At 39.3% G+C, this 19,796-nt stretch overlaps 1 protein-coding gene across 1 annotated transcript in view; it reads right to left on the reverse strand.

The window, feature by feature from the left end:
• prickle1a (prickle homolog 1a) overlaps positions 1 to 8,048 on the reverse strand; it is a 44,649-nt gene extending 36,601 nt beyond the window's left edge. Inside the window, exon 1 of the mRNA XM_022672329.2 lies at positions 7,747 to 8,048. The gene's annotated coding sequence lies outside the window, so the exon portion shown is untranslated. The remainder of the gene's footprint in view (positions 1 to 7,746) is intronic.
• Positions 8,049 to 19,796: the final 11,748 nt, after the last annotated feature.

The raw sequence follows: 19,796 nt of genomic DNA on the forward strand, positions 1-19,796 counted from the left end.
TACACCACATCTGATGTTAACAACATCGATCATGGCGGTGGTCTGCCCACTTGTGCTCAGTGCAATTACCATTCGAGAGGCCTGGCATGGTGTTTAAATGAACTAGCAGGCTCTTTTTCCAGCAGCATTATGGTTCAAGGGCTAATAAAGTGAGCGCTGTCTGGAAGTGCTAAATCACTAGCCACCTCTAATCAGCTCTGAACAATGCTTAGCATGTGTTTACAGCACTTAGCCAGAACCAAGCAAGCCTCTTTAACAGGCTGGAATGCCACGGAGCGAATGAAATGAAAACTATTCCACTGCAGCTGCTGTGAAGACCTTGACGGACTGATCCAGCAAACACCTACGCACAAACTCAAACACGGGGTTGTTGGAGGCCAACCATATTGATTGAGAAACTCTAGAAGGTTGGCTTTAATTTGTCAAATCCATGATTAACCAATAAAAGTTAATTGTTGATAAAGACTCATTTTAATCTGATTAATTCATGTTGGAACTTTCATAGTTAAAAAATTGTTGCCACCTATCCACTGAAGACCAAAACCTAATCAGTTGATTTCTCTACCTCTTCATTGTATGTAGCAGGGCTCTCAAGTTTTAAAGTCAGTTCAGAGTTCAGAGATTTTGTCGGGAACTGCAGGGGTGGTATTGGTGAGGGGTGGTGTCGGCACACAGGGGTGTGGAGGGGGTATTTTGGGTGGGTTATGGGAGTTATTTGTTGGGTTTAAAATTGTTTTTTTTTTTTTTTATCAGAAATAGCTGTAGAAATGATCAAGGACTTAATATTAATGTGGCAAGAGGAATTCACAGCCTCTGGTCAAACTGGTAGTTAACATTAATATTAGCTGGGGACAATATTCCCCAACATAAGCTCTCATTATTTTTATGATGCAACTAGGCCATGTGCTGAGCTCCTGAAGTCCTAACCATGACAAGAACATGGCTGTATCTAAGTACATTCTATATATGAACATTTTCCATTAGGACTTTCATGATTTTAGGTATTTTGTTTCCAACAAACTTGCATAATAATCCTATTATATACAATATATATTGTGTAATATCTGTAAAATATAGGAGTTTCAGTTACTATACACTGGATAGAGCTCATGCGGATTGCCAGATTGATACAGAGTGGCAAGCAACGATAAATCTTACTCTGTAGTTGATCAGTGAATATATATACGTTTCAATATCCAAAATTCTCGTTTCTGCTATGCTACAGGTGGTGATAAATTACCTAGCTATGTTAGTAAACATTACAGAAGCTCAGTGATTACCTGTTCAGCAGTAAAAGAGATGGCTACAGCACGTATGTACATGTTGTTGCCTATACCTGGCAACCTGGAGGCTGCAACCTATATAGATTTCTGTGATACATCGCACAGTTAAAATAAGAAAATACTGGCTAAAGCTCTTCTGACACCAGCAGCCAGTGCTTTAATTCATGTTTCTTAATATCTGATTATTCATTCTGATCATGTTATGAGTTACTACAGAAAATATATATATCATTCTTAATGGTCCTTTCAATGTTATAAAATGGCACTATGCTTATTTTAAACATTAAACATACCCTTTTATTATTTTCTGAAACATCATTTAAAGTGTACGTTGCTCTGGGTGAGCAAAATGCTGTAAATTTAACCTGAATTTGTTTAGTTAGTGTGTTTTATCATTTATAATTTTTAGGTTGCTTACGAACGGCAAAATGAGACAAAACTGCCATTATCACATTTATGTACAGCAATTTAGATTGATTGCAGTTTTGTCTCTGAATCTACAGAGACCCTGCATGACACAGCAAGAAACACAGTGAAGAACACTGCCGATCTCTGTCTTTCAGGTCAAAGAATGTTTATTAATGTTTATTTTCATCTCTGGTTGACTGCCAACACTGCGATAGCATCTGCTCCATCCCAAAGTGATTTAAATGGCACCCTTGTGGCCAAGAGCACAAGGACCACCATCGGTTCAACAAGCTGCATATTTTAGAGCATCCTGCTGACAGCGTGCCACAAGCCGGTTTATTGGCAGCTGGAGCCTGGGCCCAAGGTCTGACATGAGCAGCGTGAACCCAGCTCGCCCTGCTGCTTCATGTCTTGTCTATGAAAGGCAGTGTTATTCAGTTCTACATGTTTCGTAGCCCACTCGCCCCACCCACACCCCTCCTCCTTCTGTTCTAGACTCCCCAATGCAAAAAAGACTGGCAGACAGACTGGGTTTGGAGCAGTTAGCACGAACGAGCCGGCCAGTGGTGATTAATTCAGGCTCACACAAACACACCTCTGTGCGCGTTGCGTTGGTCCAGGCATTAAATCAACAGAGAGACGTACACACACTGGCACTAGGGCTTAACTCTCCTATGGCAAGCGCACACACGCGGCATGTTCAATCTGTTTACATTTCAACGTAGACATGTTCCTATAATCTCGCTCCAATCTCACACCTAGCAAAAACATGCACGCATATTAAAGTCCTCCTGTGTGAGGGCGTCAGGCTAAAGCTGCACACTAATGCACTCATGTGGACTTGAGGAGCTCATGGAGTCACTCCTGCCCTTTGGCATGGACACAAGGAGGCAGTCAGAGAGAAAGAGAGAAAGAGTGAGAAAGAGAGAGAGAGAGAGAGGATGGTGGTCATGAGAAAGATGCTCCTTTTTTCATGTACATAAACTTGCTTGATTTAAATAGCAAACTACTTAATTTGTTAGATCTAAACGGAAAATAAAAATAAGAACTAGAAATAGAAAGAAGAACATAAGAAACTGAAGTGTACTATAGAGCTCTGACATACACTGACACAATGCCAAAAGTCATGGGATGCAGTATGTAGAAACCTGATAATACAGTGTTAACTCTATGAAATGGAATGGGTTGGGAACACCCACCTGTATAAATTGTGAGTGTAAGTAACTTGTGAGTATGGTTGAACACTAATTGAAGTAAGAGCTCTTGGCAAAGGAAAGTGTGAATTTCCAGAGTTTAAGTGAGACCTGATAGCGTGGACCAGACGGATGGGACTTTCCATTTTCATTTTCATACGTCATAAAAGGCATTACCACCTACAGTGGACAGCACAGTGGATAAGGATGATTGTGACCAACGGTGTCTGGCTGGAGCTCTCCATGCAATCATACTAGCAACTCTAGCAGAAACCATGTCACATTAAATGCAGGAGGCCCCACACACATATCCAACAGGTATGCACTAGTGCAGTGTTCTTTAGCTTCCAAACATTACATGAAAAGTCATGGGACATAATACTCGTTAGTCATTGTATATTCCCGATAAGTAAAAACAAACAGCTTAGACCAGCTGCTTTGTGCAGGTTTAATCTGGTCTGATGCTGGTTTTAAGATAGCTAGCTAGTTCATACTAATGTTTAAGTCAAAACGCACACACCCAAAATAAATGCTTGTGCGTCGTTGATAATGTATGCTGTTTTATTTTAGCAGAAATGAAACTGTTGGGAATGTTAGTAAAGCGTTCACATAAACGTACATAAGGGTTGCTTTTAAGTTTTTAGTTTCATCTAAATACAGAATTTCAAAGTAGAAAGTCCAGAGAAAGAGTTGAACATTTAAAAATGCACACAACCAGAATTATGTAGCACTAATGCTAACTAAGGCTTTAATTCCAGAGTTTAAGTAAAACTCGTTTAGATGTTAGGGATTCTCCAAACATGTCTAAAGAAATATTCAGATTGGTCTACACACACACACAAAAAATAAATAGTACAGATTTGTACTTAAAAGAGTACAAAGCCTGTTGCTGGATATGTGTCAGGAACTTGATAACTTAAAATTGTCTGGCTTTTAAATGAAAATTGCATAGTTAAAATATATATTGTTCATTAATAACAGTGGTACAGAATACTGAATGTGCCTTTTGGCTGATTAAATGGTACAAATCTGTACTTCCTGCTGTTAGGAAAGACTTTGTACCTCAGATGGAACATATGTGACCCTGTAAAGACCAATATTATACCTTTGAGGGTATAATTATGAAAAGTGTACCTTTGAGTACAAGAAAGTACTTTATATTGTACCTCTTTTATTTAGTGTACAATTTCTTCACATTGACATCAGTGTCAGTTTGACTTTTGAATGCTATTTTAACTAATTTGTCAATTATTGCTCAACGGTGTTTTTTTTTGCCAAAATCTTCAAATTCCTCTATTCGTTCTAAAAAATTATAACATTAAATTATATAATTTAAGCTTGATGTCATTTAAACTTGAAACTGTTGTGTGACTGATCACCACAAAACAAATCCTCTCAGTGACAGACAGCGGCATAGCGGCAATGGCTGCTTTCACCACTAGAGGGCAACACCACATTGACTTTAGTGTTAAACGGCGTTTCAACCAATTTCATCAATTTCTCCACCAGATAGAAAAGAGATTTTGGCCAAATTCAGTTTGTTGTGTTCTCAAAATATGGATAAAAATGACAACAGAGCTCACACTCTGTTACACTTACACAGTTTAAGGCTCACTAATGGAGGACAAGTCTCGCCCTGTTTACAGTTCTCTCAGTCAGTCAGTCAGTCAGTTAACTCACTCAGGTGAAGGAACACAGACGCTGCTGCTGCTGCTCTCTGATCTGACAGCCCGTCCCGGGGTCAGCAGAGGCTCTGAACAGCGGCCTTCAGTGGGCAGACGTGGCCACAGAGGCTGATCTGAGACCTGTGTGAACGTGCTGATGCCAGTGAGTAGACGGGTGAACACATGGCACCGGAGGAGCGGCGTGTTGACACTCTGCAGACTCCCCGCCGGGAGCTCCCAGCGCCAGGCTGAGCGGGGCGAGCCGGCCGCCCGGCTACTCACTTTAACCTAGTGATAATGCTAACCTAACTAGCTAACGGTGGTTTGGGCGACTCAGAAGAAGTGGGAATTAAATTAACTTCACTGAAATGAAGTGCTGAATCAAAAAGAGAAGTTTTTAAAGCTGTGTTTGATTCCAGAGTCATGTTGTACCACACTGTAAACCCAGGAAAGCTGTGTTTAGGCTGGGTCTAACCGTGAAACCACAGCAGCAGCTCCACTGGAGCTCACCTAACCTGAGCGAGCGAGCTAACAGTTGTCACTGAAGTGACAGACAACAGCTGAGCTCAAGGAGAACCAGACCATGAGGTGAGAAGTATTAGCTAACTATCTGAGTTAGCTAGATTTAACAAGGTTAGGTAAAAAATAAAAATTTAGAAGAGCTGATACTCCTGTATTAAGGATTCAGTCAGTGTTTTTATACATTATACAGTTTTCTGTTGTTTAATAAACTTAAACTGCTTAATTTAGCTAGCCAAAACTGCCACGCTTGTATGGAAAAGGTAGCTAGGTTAAATATGAGGTACAGCATAAACTGAGGAAATCACATCCCCTACCTAACTAGATGAGTTAACTAATCTAACTAGTTAACTTCCTTGTCGTACAAAGGATATCAAATATGCCACTTTTTAATTACCCTTTTCTTGTGAATGAATGTAGTTACACTTGTATAGCAGCTTTCTAAAATCCCAAGGACGCTTTACAATTTACACATTTTACACTCAGCACTCATCCACACACAGATGAAGCAGCACAGCATACTCTCAACCGGAAACGGCTTCCACTTGGAGGACTGCATCAGGCACTACAGCATGTGCCAATCCTTATCTGGGCATGCATACCACACACTTACACATACATACTCGATTAATTTAGAGTAATCCAGAATTTTCTTCTGGTATCAATAAAGTATCGTTCTATCTAGATATCTATCTATTCATTTTTTCTCAGCAATTAAGAGTATCCAATTTACTTGATCTCCATGTTTTTGGACTGTGGGAGTCCCTGGAGGAAACCCATGCAGACACAGGGAGTACATGGAAACGCCACCCAGATAGAGACTTGAACCCAAGACCCCAGCGCTAGGAGGCGAACGTGTACTAACCACTAAACCACCGTGCTGTCTTCCAGCATGGTGGAACTAGTTAACATGGCCTTACTAATTAACTTCTGTGGCATACAAAACAAGATAACAAATATGCCAAAATTTAATCACCTTTTCTCCCATTGTTTATTTGGCTAGGAAAAAGTAGCTAATATGTAGTCAATATAAGGGATTGGGCTACAGCTTGCTTTTCATTTCAAAAGGCTTAAACTGATGAAATTATGCTTTCTAACAGCCAAAACATGCACACTAATATACACGACTTTCATCACAATTTACCTCACAATTGGCTTTAATCTGTTTTAAAAAGTTACCATTTGTATAGGGGGTTTGTCTATATAAAACAGTGCCAAGTTGCCCAAAAGCATCTTAGCATAAAGTACATCTTACCATGGAGAGAGAGAGAGAGTACTAAGTATGAAGCTTGTTTGACCATCTAAGTATCTTCTTAGTGCTGAGAACCGGAGAACTCACCACAGGACAACAAATACATCAAAAATATACATATTTTGTCTTCCACTGATATGAAAAAACTTGCACAAGATAATTGAAGGATTATGCTATAGCTTTCTTTTCTGTCTAAATTCTGTTACAAATCCATAAAGTGACGAAATGATGCTTTCTGACAGAGTTAACAGACATGCACACTAGCTAATATGAACAACTTTTAGCACTTTTTTCAGCAGAATTGTGTTTAATCCGTAAGAAAACCACTGTACAGAAAAGCTAACGTGTATGGGGTTGTATGGGGAATCAGGCTTGCTAAATTAGATATACGGACATATTATGCTTTTTTTTTTTTTTTGAAAAGCATGAAGTGATGGAAATTAGGCTTCTTAACATCCTTTACAGTCATAACAGACATGCTGATATGCAATACTTTTTGCACATTTTCTCCAAAGCATAAACGTTTTTATAAGTATATATAAATAAGAAATCATTTGTATGAGGGATTATATGTGGTGAATCATCATATTTGGCTATATGTTTGTTTTCTTGAATATCCTTAAACAGATGTAAATGGCGTAAAATGATATTTTTTCTTACAGTTTTAACAGCCAAAACATGCACATCACTAGATAGATAGATTCAGTTTTTTATGCATTTCTATTACTAGAAGCCCACGGTTTACTTCAGTCAGCTAATATGCACTCCCTTCCTCCCCCAAACATAAATGTCTTTATGTAAGTAATAAGTAAGAAACGCATTGTTTAGGAAACCTACCATTTGTTTCAGGGATTATGTAAGGTGTATCATTATATTTGTATCTATACATTTTTTCTTAAATAAATATTAATTGGTGTAAACAACGTTAGGGGTTTTTAAACAGCGTTGACAGCCAAAACACGCACATCAGTGATCACTCTGCAGATTTTATCACTTTATTCTGCACAGATTGACAGATTAGTTTTTTTTTATGCACTTCTTCTACTAGAAGCCCATTGTTTACTTGTCAGCTAATATGCACCCCTTCCAACCCCTAACATAAATGTCTTTCATAAGTAAGAAATCCACTGTTTAAGAAACCTAACATTTCTTTGAGGGATTTTATGAGGTGTGTCACCATATTTGCCTATATTTTTATTTTTGAATAATCATAAACTGCTGTAAATAACGTTAGTTATTTTTTTTTAACAGCGTTGACAGCCAAAACATGCACATCAGTGATCACTCTGCAGATTTTCTCACTTTATTCAGCTCAGATTCACAGATTTGTTTTTCTATTCATCTCTACTTGGAAGACTACATCGTCTGCCTCAGTCAAGGTGAGTCAGGGCGGACTTATTAACCCTCAAACAACCGAAAAGACTTACCTGAAAGTTTAACAAACGACACGAACTCCCGAGCCGATCCGAGTAACTCCTATAATAAGCGTTAAGCCCGGTTCTGGTCAGGACTGTCCACAGCTGCGTGTGTTACTGCGCGGCATGGTCCGGATCAGCGCGGCGGTCCCGCTGCATGTCCAGGCTGGGCTGAGCGAGTGGTGCTGCGGCTGTAACGCTGAGCCAGCTGCGCTTCTCCTGCTTTATCCGAGCAGCATTACTTTCTCTAACGGCCTGAGAGTGGCGCCCAGTGGAATGACACTCTCTACTCTGCTCTGCGCCTATTGGGATGGATCCCCCCTCCCACTACCTCTCGCAGCCCCTCCAGAGAGGCACACATTCTTGGTAGTCTGGACTGGAGCAAGTCAGAAATGTTGGCTGTGTGTGTGTGTGTGTGTGTGTGTGTTGTGATGATCATGCAAAAGGAAAAAAAAGTGCATATGTTACGTTCAGCAGTTTACATTACACTACTTAATTACATTAGAGTGCATTCAGGGACAAGATAGGCTGAAGTGAGTACACACAAAGTACCTCAATTACCATAAGTACCTCAAATACAACTATATTATAACCATATCCATGCCCTCCCCCATCTCTCTCTCTCTATCTCTCTCTCTTGCTCTGTCTTTCTTGCTCACTCTCTCCTTAATTGCGTTGGCTTATCTCTACAGTGGCCAGCATGCTGTGATCCCCTTCCCCAGCACTGGCCAGTTGTAGGCGTGTGGAAACCTGATCAGCTTTTAAAGAGTCTGTTAGCTGTTAACACTGCTTGCTGTGCTGGAGAAGCTTTGACCAGAACCAGTGACAAATCTGTTCACCATACGCCCACTTGATCAGTCAGGTCTGAAATGGTAAACCTGCATAGCAATGAATAGTATACATTGGATAGACTGATTTCATATACTGAACATTGGATTGACTGATGCTGTTTATGTTGGCACATTCCAAATAACATGGGACGGAAACAAGTATTGTGTCCCCTGACTTTTGCAATGTCTAATAAAAGCTAAAGAAAGCTGCCCTAACCTGAGTGATATGCATGTGGGATCTTGCAATAATTGCAATAATTCTGGATGTGATTTCATCTAGGGTTGCTTTTTTTCTTTGCACAGATAATTCTAATTAGTCAAGATGATTACCAACCATTACTACAAAACTTGAAATGGATCTATGTAGCGCCCACCATCAGGCTACGGTCAAAATGAAGGATTCATGTCACCTTGCCATGAATACATCGGCCAGTGTAAAACCTCACATACAAGATAGCACCTCACAGCTTATACTGGTGTGGGTGTTCTCAGGCCATTTTTTATGCAACACTTTGTGAAAACTTTTTATACTGCTCTCCCATGACGACATGATTTTGATATTTCTGTGTATGTAGGAAAATCAAATAGATTGTTGATAAAGTCTAATAAAAAGGTTAATTGATAAAAGAAAATAAAAAATAATATAAAATGTAACAACAAAGGGAGCCCAAAGCCTGTACTTCAAATCTGGGGTTTTATTTATTTAACATTATTACATAAAACAACACATTTTTAAATATAGGGCAAAACATGTTAAAATCTAGAATAGAAATAAAATGTGTAAAATTAATATTCTTCCCCTTTTTTGAGGTAATTTTTTTGAGTATACTTTATAGCATAAAGTTCAATACTAAAAAAGTTTTTTTTTAGTATTATCTCGTTCATTGAAGCTAATATAAATAAAATAATCAAGGTTTAACTCAAATTAGACAACCAACTCAATACACTTTTATATGTTGATTATGTTTATTAAGCCAATCAAGTGGTTTATATTGCGTCTTGCTGCTGTCTTACTTTCAAGTAAGATTTATGATGGCTCAAGCCATGAGTATTCGACTAAAAGCAACTATGGCAAGTATGCAGGAGTCACATATTTGTTGGTTTTACACTGATAATTATGAGGCCGTAAATAAATAAAGGTCTACATCTGCAAGCCGCCTGACCTGTGGGTTGTTTTCAGGCATCGTGAGTGAGGTTGGCTGAGGTTGTGACCCACTGACCACTCTGTATCTGCCCATGTCAGGGTAGAATAAGTGGGACCAGGTTCTGCCATCCAAAACCTGTCAATCACACACAAGTGTGAGTTTACAGCACAAGGGCCTGGCAGATTGTTGTGAGCCCATTTTATTTGGACCAGATGGAGAGCAGCTCCAGGTACTCCAAAGCAAAATCCTTCTGTCTGTTTTGTTAAAGCAAAATTGGCTTAAAAGGATCCTTCACTACAACCCAAATCCTGACCTGAAACACTCTTGGTGAAAATATGTAGCAGGTGTGGAATCAGCTGCAGGGAAAATATTTACCAGAACTGCAGTGAGAGCACTATTACAATACATATCAGTACAGATCAGAACAACAAACCAGCCATGCAGTCAGTCAACCTACCCTCCTCAACTTGTGTAAGACAGGTGATACATCAGAACAGACCCATTAGAACAAGGATAAATATTACTTCTGATATGAGAAATTCATTAAAATGCTCAAAGATATTTTTAAAAGCCAGTAAAATGGTACAATTTTCCAAATATTTTAAAGGTGAGGCATCTCAGCTATGTTGTTACTCTCCTGAGCATATGCTGTAAATAAGTCACAGCATGCTTACTGTCATGTAGTGAGTCCATTGTTCTCTCAGTAATGGCCACAGTAACAGTTATCATATCTACCAAACCCTGTGATTTAAACAAAGAAGTGTGCCTGAAGACGTGCTAACCCATTAGCCAACAGCATCGCCTCTTTCACCCGCTCTTATCTGCTCTTTGTCTGGAGTTTATCTACACTTTATCTCACTCAATATTTATGGCAGAGGGTTGTAAAAATGCTTTCAACAACATGATTGAGCTGTAAACTAGAGATGGCCTCATTTAGACCCACTTCACTCTACAATGGATGTAACATAAAGAAGGTATAAGCTATCAGTAGTTTTATGGTAGGTAGTAGCGAAGGACGGTCTACTGCAAATGTATTACAACATCCACAAAGTAAGCTGTAATTTGTCAGATTGTTGGCACCCTTGGACTAATGACTTTTTTTTTTTTTTCTTTTTTTTTTTGTCCAAAAATTACAGCTTGAAATTACATCTTTTGTAGCAGCTATAAAAGCTTTCCTGTTCTATTTTTTTAAATTGTTTTCCCAATCTTTTTTTTCTTACATTTTTTTATTTCTTACATGTTTATATGTTATCTTGCATGTACAGCTTGATAATATGTGATCAGCTATCCACAAATTTTCTATGAACTCAGATCAGCGGACTGTCAGGGACATTTCATGCAGCATCTCCAGTGACACTGTTAGCATAAAAAAAATCATGATGCATCCATCCCCATGCTTCACAGCTGGCAAGGTCATTTTTGATAGAATTTCATAGATGACTTTCATTTCCTGATGTTTAGACAATTTCTTGAAACCCATGTTTGATGAGTCTCAAAGACATGGAAAAAAATCTATATCTAGACAATATTAGATTAGATGTCATAAAAGAGAGTCTTTGCAACATTTAGGGTTTCCACATGTTTGCACAGATCACATTTGGTGCATTTATATGCACTTAATAATCTGATAACTGCAGAAATATCAGATTTCAGATCTGAGTAGAGTAATCCAATCCAATCAGAGTAATCCAATCAACATCATTTCATGCGGGTGGGTAGTCAGATAATGAGAAAACTCTGGGTTTACAAGTTTACAAGGGTCAAGCAATAACTGGATTTCTACATTGCAACCTGCTATGGCTTTTTTTTGTAAACAGGAACCTCCTCTTATGGTAAATGGCTTATAGTTTTCTTAATATTGCTCCAAGGACTGAAAAAAAAATTGTGGTTTGAGGAAAGAGTGTTCAAAATGAAAAGGAACTAAAAGAAAGCAGATTAGTGGAGTTAACATGTGTTGAAAGATGCTGAGATGTCACTGAAATATAATTCATCTCTCTTAATAGAATTAGAGAACAAAATAAATCTAAAAAAGCAAAGTATGCTGTTTACATAACCACTTGAATAACCTGATAACTGCAGAAATCCGACAATGTGCAACTGCAACTTAGAATTTGCTAAAAAGCTTTATGTTTTATTAACTACAACAGCTTTCTTATTGCTTCTTAATTCTTATGGCAGCATGTTTTCAATATGCTGGCAGGCCAAGTCTTTATCTTTTTGTATGGATTAGATGAGAATTTGCAGAATCCTTACAGGAGAAATGATCAAATATATAATGAGAGTAACATTATTATTAATCCGATCAATTAACAACACATTTTCCATTTCTTAGATTCAAGTACACAGCATCAGAAACTGCAAACTACCGACACACTGCCTGACCAGTGCTCTAAATGTATAGCACTGCCCGTTATGTTGAGACATGAGAGAGCTTGCAGAGGTATTTAATCATCTGTCATTCACCTTGCCCCAATATGCAAACAGAAGACCTGAGAAATGAATTATGAGTGCTGGTCTGCAGCCCTACGCTGACATTTTGTGTGCTGGAGCAGTTTTGATACAAGATGTTTTATGTAAATCAAACATTGTGACCTTTTACAGGCTGGAATATTTGTCTTTCTTTTCACTTCTTTTCTGTGCACGGCTCAGCTCTAATGAATGTGGGATGCTTCAAGCCCATTGTAGCATTGAGGTGTTTTCATCACAGTCCTTTTCTTAAGGGCTTTAACAGGTCGCTTTAAGGGCCAGGCAGCAGGAAGAAGAAACTTTTCTTAACGGCACACTTTTGTTTGCATTCAGAAACCGTGAGTGTGCGCTTCCGTTACTGTCGGCCCATGACAGGAGCAAATGTGTTGGATGAATCTTTAATCCTGCTAATAAGATTGGGAGCTCAGAGCAGCTCCTGCAGAGCAAGTGCTCCAGCAAACCAGCGCTAATTAGGCAAAGATGCCATTTCGCCACTGAATACTTCTTGCTTCCCTTTTGCACTTAGGGGACTTCACATCCTTTCCTCTCCTTCTCCATCTCAGAGTGAGCTTTGCCCTTCAGGAAGTCCGCTCAAGTTTGCTTCTCCTTTCTTTATCCATTCTTTTTGTCTTTCTTTCTTTTTTATTAATTACATGAGTGTACGAGAGAGGAGTATCCAGACCCACAGGAAGCTGGAGAACATGAATATTTATAAACAACATGCTTAACCTGGATATGGAGGGGGTGGAGCCTCAACCAGCCAAAGACAACAGAGTTATGTCTATAAAAACCTTTACTTCCAAACAGAGCAGGAAACAAGGGTTTGTTGATTTGAGTTTCGTTACGGGTCTGATATCCGATAAGATTAGACACACTGACATTCAGGTTCAGTGGACACTACATGACCGTTCCAATTGTAACAGAAATTGTAATAGAAAAAGCAGGTATGTGCGAAAAGCTGCGTTTTCTTTTCTTTTTTTGAGCATATGACAGCATTTTGTTCTTTGGAAATTATTGCAATATACATTATCAGAAAATGTAACTTTAAGAGTATCTTAAAGTTGCTATATCTTTAAATTCTAACATTGTCCTTTAAATGTAGGGGGAGGGGGGAGTACAAAGGTATATAGTACGAATATGTTCCTTAAATCGACAGTTAGTAAGTTTTGGGCATTTAGAGACCTCTCTGTTGAGAATGTGTAATCGCAGAGAAGATGAGAAACATTTGTTTTAATACAGTTTAATGTAAATTAATTGCTGTGTGAAATTCTTTGTTTTTAAGTATATTGGTTTTTTTTTCATTTTGTTTATTTTTAAAATGCTATCAAAATATAAAAAGCTATTAAATTCAACAAACCTACCAGATCACTCACGTTACTCATGTTTTTGAAATTAATATATTAGATGTTGCATGGATGATCGTGCCAGGACACTGATACCATTTATAAAAATATTCCGTGCCCTCCTAACTCATACTACTCCCATACTTTTGCTTTCAATTTAAAATGAAAAATCTTGACATTAGTATTTAGACGGGATTCGTTTTATCTGAGAGTTATGGTCAAGTAATTATTAGGGGACATTATAAGTGATTTTAGTCCTGTCTGAATGTGCCATCTTATTCAGTTTGTCAGTGAAGCTTCCAAAGCTTTTGACCTACTATAAATCTAACTGCAAAAATAACCTCAGGTAAAGCTAATTCTGTGCAAATCGAAATGTAGGTTGTTGCTGATTTTTCTAAAAGCATAGATTAGAGAAGATGTTTAGTTGTTTTGTGTGGTAAAGATACCTCGGGTCGGTCGAGTCTGTAATAAACCTCAGTCAAATCCAGAAACAAGCCAAAGGACACCTTTCCATCACAAAGCTTTAGGCAGGTCTCTGTGTAGCATCGCCTTTAGCCTATGTATTATAAACATTAGCTGCTCATTTTAAAACAAAAATGTATTACTAGTACAAAATGGGGTGACAGTAGTGCGTAAATCAAGTAGCCACTCCCATCTTAGTAATTTATGCTGATGTTTCTTATACCATGCTAATCAGTCCCATATGTTATTACATTACTTCACCCCCCATGTAAAACTAATCCTTTCCCGATAGGGCTTTGGCGACTGCTGCTTTAACTTAAGGTGCTGGAGGCAGGAGTGGTACCACCCCAGTGACCGTTTTTTGTATTAAGTTCTGCTAAGCGTTGATCTAAAACTCCAAGACTGTGCACTGATTTCTCAGATTTCAGCTGAATAACTTCTCCATGCACCGAGAGCAATAAAATAAACTTGTGACTGGATTCGAAGTAATTGAGCAAATTCTCCTCGCAGAGACAGGGATCTTGTTGCCCTGAGTTTACACAGGAAATCTCTAGAACAAACAAAGGCAGGAAGACAAACAAATAGAGTGCGGCAGCGGGACCGGGCAGCTGGGCTCATGCGGCAGTCACCTGGCTTCACTCCACGCTCAAACATGGGCCAATTAGATCTGACTGCCCAAAGCAAAGCCCTGAAAGGCCTAAGCTTTCAGTGTGTTTACCCGCCTTGTTAGTATAGAGCTTGTCACGGAATGACAAATGAGTTCGTATTACTAAAGCAAACTCGCTAATGCAGTTGTTTAATAACAACCTCTCTGTTAGCTACTTTCGGTTGTGACTCTTGGACATCTTAGCTTGCAAATGAATACTCGGGCGCCTAGCTGCGGTATTAGCACAGTCAATGCTACGCGTTCACTAGTCAACAACTTACGGTTGTGAATGGATGATTGTGAAGGGCTGTTGTGAAGCAGTCAGGCTGGATGCTGGTGCTAGCTAGTTTGAATAAAACAGATCTTTCTGCTCCAGCTGCACTCTGTGAACCTAAGTGACAGGGGTTAGCTCTTTGGAAGCTGCTCTGGTGCTCCTCAGCACTTTAGAGTTTCAAGTTGAAGGTCAGCAGGCCTGAGGGGAGAACTGTTACCTGTCATGTTAAATTTATAATAATTCTCCAGCATTCTGTACAGGCTGTAAACAACAGTCTGTAACAGTTTTGGAATTATTGTTTGAAGATTTTATTTCTTGACTCCCTGCGATACTACTCAGAAGAAAGATTCTACAGCTGCCCAAAGTTGAGAAATATACACATCACTCCTGACTACAATCACTGTTGATCCTCCAGGGATGTGAGCCGAAGCATTGCAGAAGTGCTGCTGAGAAGCTGTCACAATGGAGAAACATCAGAACTACCATTCACAGTCACATGGACTGCTTCTTAGAGAATGGCGAAGTTGTCACTCACACTGACAACTTTCTAGGAACCAACTGCCTGTCAAGAAGTATACTGTCTTATGCAAATGCATGGGCACCTCTGGTCAAATAACATGTGTTTTTTATTTTTTCTCAGAGAAAACGTGAAAAAGTTCACATTGTCTACAGAGGACATGCTTTGACACAAAAGTAGTGGCACATTAGATACTTTGTTAGTTAAAAATTTCCAAGGTTCGACCCTGGAATTCATTTTTTAAGAGCCAATTTATGGTTCTGCATCAAATCTATGTCATTGACTACTCAAGACAAAACAAGACAACCATAAACACCATACTTGTGCTGGAAACGAATGGAATTTGGCCTCTGCCTTTAAAGTAATATTGTGAGAACAGTGATATTGTGCCCAGAGTAGTGGGCAGCCATTGCTGCTGCACCCGGGGAGCAGTGAGGTTTAAGGGCCTTGCTCAAGGACCAAAAAGTGGCGGCCTGCCTAACTTGACTATTGAAGCCAAAAGCTTATTGTCAAAGTCTGGTGCCCTAACTGCTGACCGCTGACTCACCAGTACCCCACTGCCCCTTTCTCATACCCTACATGACACCCTATGGTGTAGCCTGGTGTGCACCTTCCCAAAAATGTAACATTGTACACATTGTACAAAGCAACTGTGATTTTGGTGCAGGATTTGCATTCCCATCTACCCGCTCACAACAGTGTAGACAATCTGCTCAGGCTATAGAATCTGCAGAATCTGCATTGACTCAATGATGTCAGTTATGTCAAGCATCATTTATGCAACCTGTTTGAATCTTACTGTACTGTCAAGAGGACATCCTTGGGGTTTGCAGGGATGGCAGACACTGAGGCATTGAGTTCACATTTTAAAAGGGGCAAGTGATCAGTTTTCTTGAGATTCTCAACTTTGTTTTTGTTTTTTATTCATTGCCCTCTGTATTCCACAGCAGGACCTCCTACCTTCCATTCATACCCATTTTTCTTATAATGAAGGAAGCAGAGTGCTGAGTAAGGCTGAAAGCATTTTAGTCAGGATTGTGGAAGGGCTAACTGAAGATAAAGTAGAGGAGGGTTGGACAGAAGAGCATAAAGGAAAAGTTTCTATCTGTGTCTCAGAAGGATATTTAAAAAGTTGCTTCCTGTAGAGGACTTGCTCACTTATTTTCACTTACAAAATCAAGAAAATTCATAGTCAAACTTCTCAAGCAAAGCTGACCAACCAATCGGAGGCGATCCAACTGAAACGGCAGTGGAACATCTTCACACATACATACTTCTCTTTGATCTCTAGCACTTCTTCTAATTTTCTGCCAGTTTTCTGACATGCATGCGGCCTGGTTGCTGAAGGTGTGTAGGAGGACAGGGAGGTAGGGAGGTGTTCAGTCTAGACCGGAGGAGATACAATGCTCTCCCTATACCAGCCAGACGTGGCCCAGAAAGCCTACGGAGAAAGGGGGGAGGAGGGAGACAAATTAACACTGTTTTACTTGTGACAGCCCAGTCTGTTAGTGCTAAAAACTGTTCCCACCAGGCTTCCCAATGTATCGCATCATTGTTAATTGCTTCAGACCTGGGTGGTGCAACAAAAACAGTTTGGAGGAGATTATCAATAAATTCACATCCTGAATGAGCTGCAGAATGAACCATGAAGGAAATTCAGCCCTCAGGTTCAACTTAGTGTTGAAATGAATGGGATTCAATTGATTTCTAATTAAGCAGTTTGCAAAACTTTAATAACAAATGGACTTAATTCATTACATTACATTACATTTGGCAGACGCTTTTGTCCAAAGAGACTTATAGTCAGGTACAAAAGTAATAGAAGTTAAAAACATTTTTAGATGGGGGCTAAAGGACGTTGAAGGGAAATATTGGGATAGAGTAGTGAAGGAGGGGAAGAAGGAAATGAGGTTAGAAGTAGTTAGTGTGTTAGAGGTGTTAGGAGAGTAAGTGCTCTTTGAAGAGCTCTGTCTTCAGGAGTTTCTTAAAGATAGTGAGAGATTCTCCTGATCTGGTAGTGGAAGGTAGTTTGTTCCACCATTGGGGAACTCTGTATGAGAACAGTCTGGATTGCTTTGTGTGAATGTTTGTTTGGTAAAGCGAGGCGACGTTCATTGGAGGAGCGCAGCGGCCGGGAGGTAGCGTAAGCCTTCAGGAGCGAGTGCAGGTAGGAAGGAGCCTGTTCTGTCATCACCTTGTAGAGGATTGTAAGAGCTTTGAATTTGATATGAGCAGCAACTGGTTTTCTCTCACATGTGACAGTGTGAATTGAGGAACATTAAATACTCACACAACTTTGTAAATGAAATGTACCATCCATCTGCTAATTAAAATATACAGTGGCATTAAAAAGTATTTCCCCCCTACTTACATTTTTTGTTTTATCAAACAAACTTTAATATCAAACAAATATAACCTGAGTAAATATTAAAGTAAATATTAAAGTATTAAAAATGATGATTTATTTGTTAAGATAAATAAACTATCCAAACCAATCTATCCCTTTGAGAAAAGTCCTCTTGATGATCCCCAGGACCTCAAGCTCAGGTGTACTTGGGTTCTGCAGAAGGACAATGATCCAAAGCACACAAACAAGTCCCCTTCTGAATGGCTGCAGGATGATCTTAAACAGGACATTTATGCTCAAAAAACCCTCCAGTGTGGCTGGAAAAAAATTCCTCCAGAGAGATGTGAAAGGCTCATTGCCAGTTATCAGTAAAGCTTGATTGCTGCCAAAGGTTGCCACAACCAAGTTATTAGGTTTCAGGGGCAAACACTTTTATACACATGGCTATATTGGTTTGGATATTTTTTTCTTTTTCCTTTTGTAAATAAAATTATCATTTAAAAAGGGTTTTTATATTTATTCAGGTTATCTTTGTCTGATGTTAAAGTTTGTCTGGAAAATATCAGTATGACAAAAAAGCAAAAACAAAATAAATACTTAGAGGAGCAATTACTTTTTTATGCCATTGGAGAGGTAGTGAGGTTAAGAAAATTAGTTAAGAAAATAAAAATACATGAGTATGTTTGACTGGTAGCTACCATGGTAATTCATATTTGATCACAGAGAAGCGTATTGTCGAACTGTAGTCAAAAAGTGTTGTCTAAACAAATGTCCCATGTTGCCAAAACAAATATCTCACATAGTGGTGTATGCCTAGTGAGACATGTTGACTGGTAGGTTCCACTGCCTTCCAGCAGTACTTTCCGTCTCGCTGGCTCCTCTTGTCTTTCATGTCTATCCCAGACACGGCAGTGTTTCCGCTCTTAATCCTGATCGCTGAGCTGAGACTGCACAACGTTCTCACTGCGCAGCAGCCTGGGAGAAAGCAGGCAGACAATTAAGATTCCTTATGCTACGCAGATAAGCAGCGTTCAACGACTCCCCTCAGTTTTCTGCTCCACTGTCCTTCTTTTAATGCTTTTCCCTCTTTCCCATTCTCCCCCAACAGCGAGGCGAGGAGAGGACAAATAGAAGCATCTACATTAATAATGTGAAGTGAAACGTCCGGCTGAAATGCAAACATTCGCAGCAAGAGCAGAACTTAAAGTGCACCCAACCCATAATTTCTAAAAGAAAATGGCGAGTTGTAAAACAGTGCAATAAAATCTTTGAAGTGGTGCTTTATTCATGACTACAGGCCTGACATGTGTGTGTCTAATGTAGTAAATATGTCATGTACTGCTGGAAGGATTATAAATCTCTTAAATATAGTCATGTATATGATGATGTACTCTATACTGTGGCTTTTATACACTTTTTTTGCTTTAACAGCCAGAATTTGAGAAGGTTAAAATACACATATCATCAAAAAAATGGTTGCAAAAATAGTTCACCCATGTGCAGGCCTGTTGCAACAAAGCAAGCAAACCAATCAATTGCCTAGGGCCCCGATCTGGCCTGGGGCCTCCAGACAATGTGTGGATATGAACTGAAATACAAAGACAAACTGTATGAGTGCCCCTTTAAATGCTGTGACAGTCAATGCAGGAAAGTACAACAACACTGTTATCAGAATCCTCCTCAAAAGTGACCCCTCCCACTAGTTGCTGACAGTAGCCAGTCAGCCAGGTTAGTTATTCTTGCAGCTGGCATAATATGAAAATTTAGGAATCATGAAGTGGAGTTATCCATCAGGAACCCAGAAAAGAAAGAAGAGACAGGAAGAGGAAGAAAATAAAACAAGACAGTGGTAAGTGACAATTTACAATGGATAAATTAGGCCTTGTACACCATGTGTCGTGTACACATGGTGTAACTTATTTGGTAGCAGCAGGTAGGCTAACAACACAATATACGGCTAATGCTAGTAACAAACCAGTAGGTGTAACTTTTTTTTTAAAAATGTGATTTTGGCTTGGGGCCCTCAAGTGCC

Source organism: Astyanax mexicanus, chromosome 2 (assembly GCF_023375975.1).
Source record: "Astyanax mexicanus isolate ESR-SI-001 chromosome 2, AstMex3_surface, whole genome shotgun sequence".
Taxonomy (NCBI): domain Eukaryota; kingdom Metazoa; phylum Chordata; class Actinopteri; order Characiformes; family Acestrorhamphidae; genus Astyanax; species Astyanax mexicanus.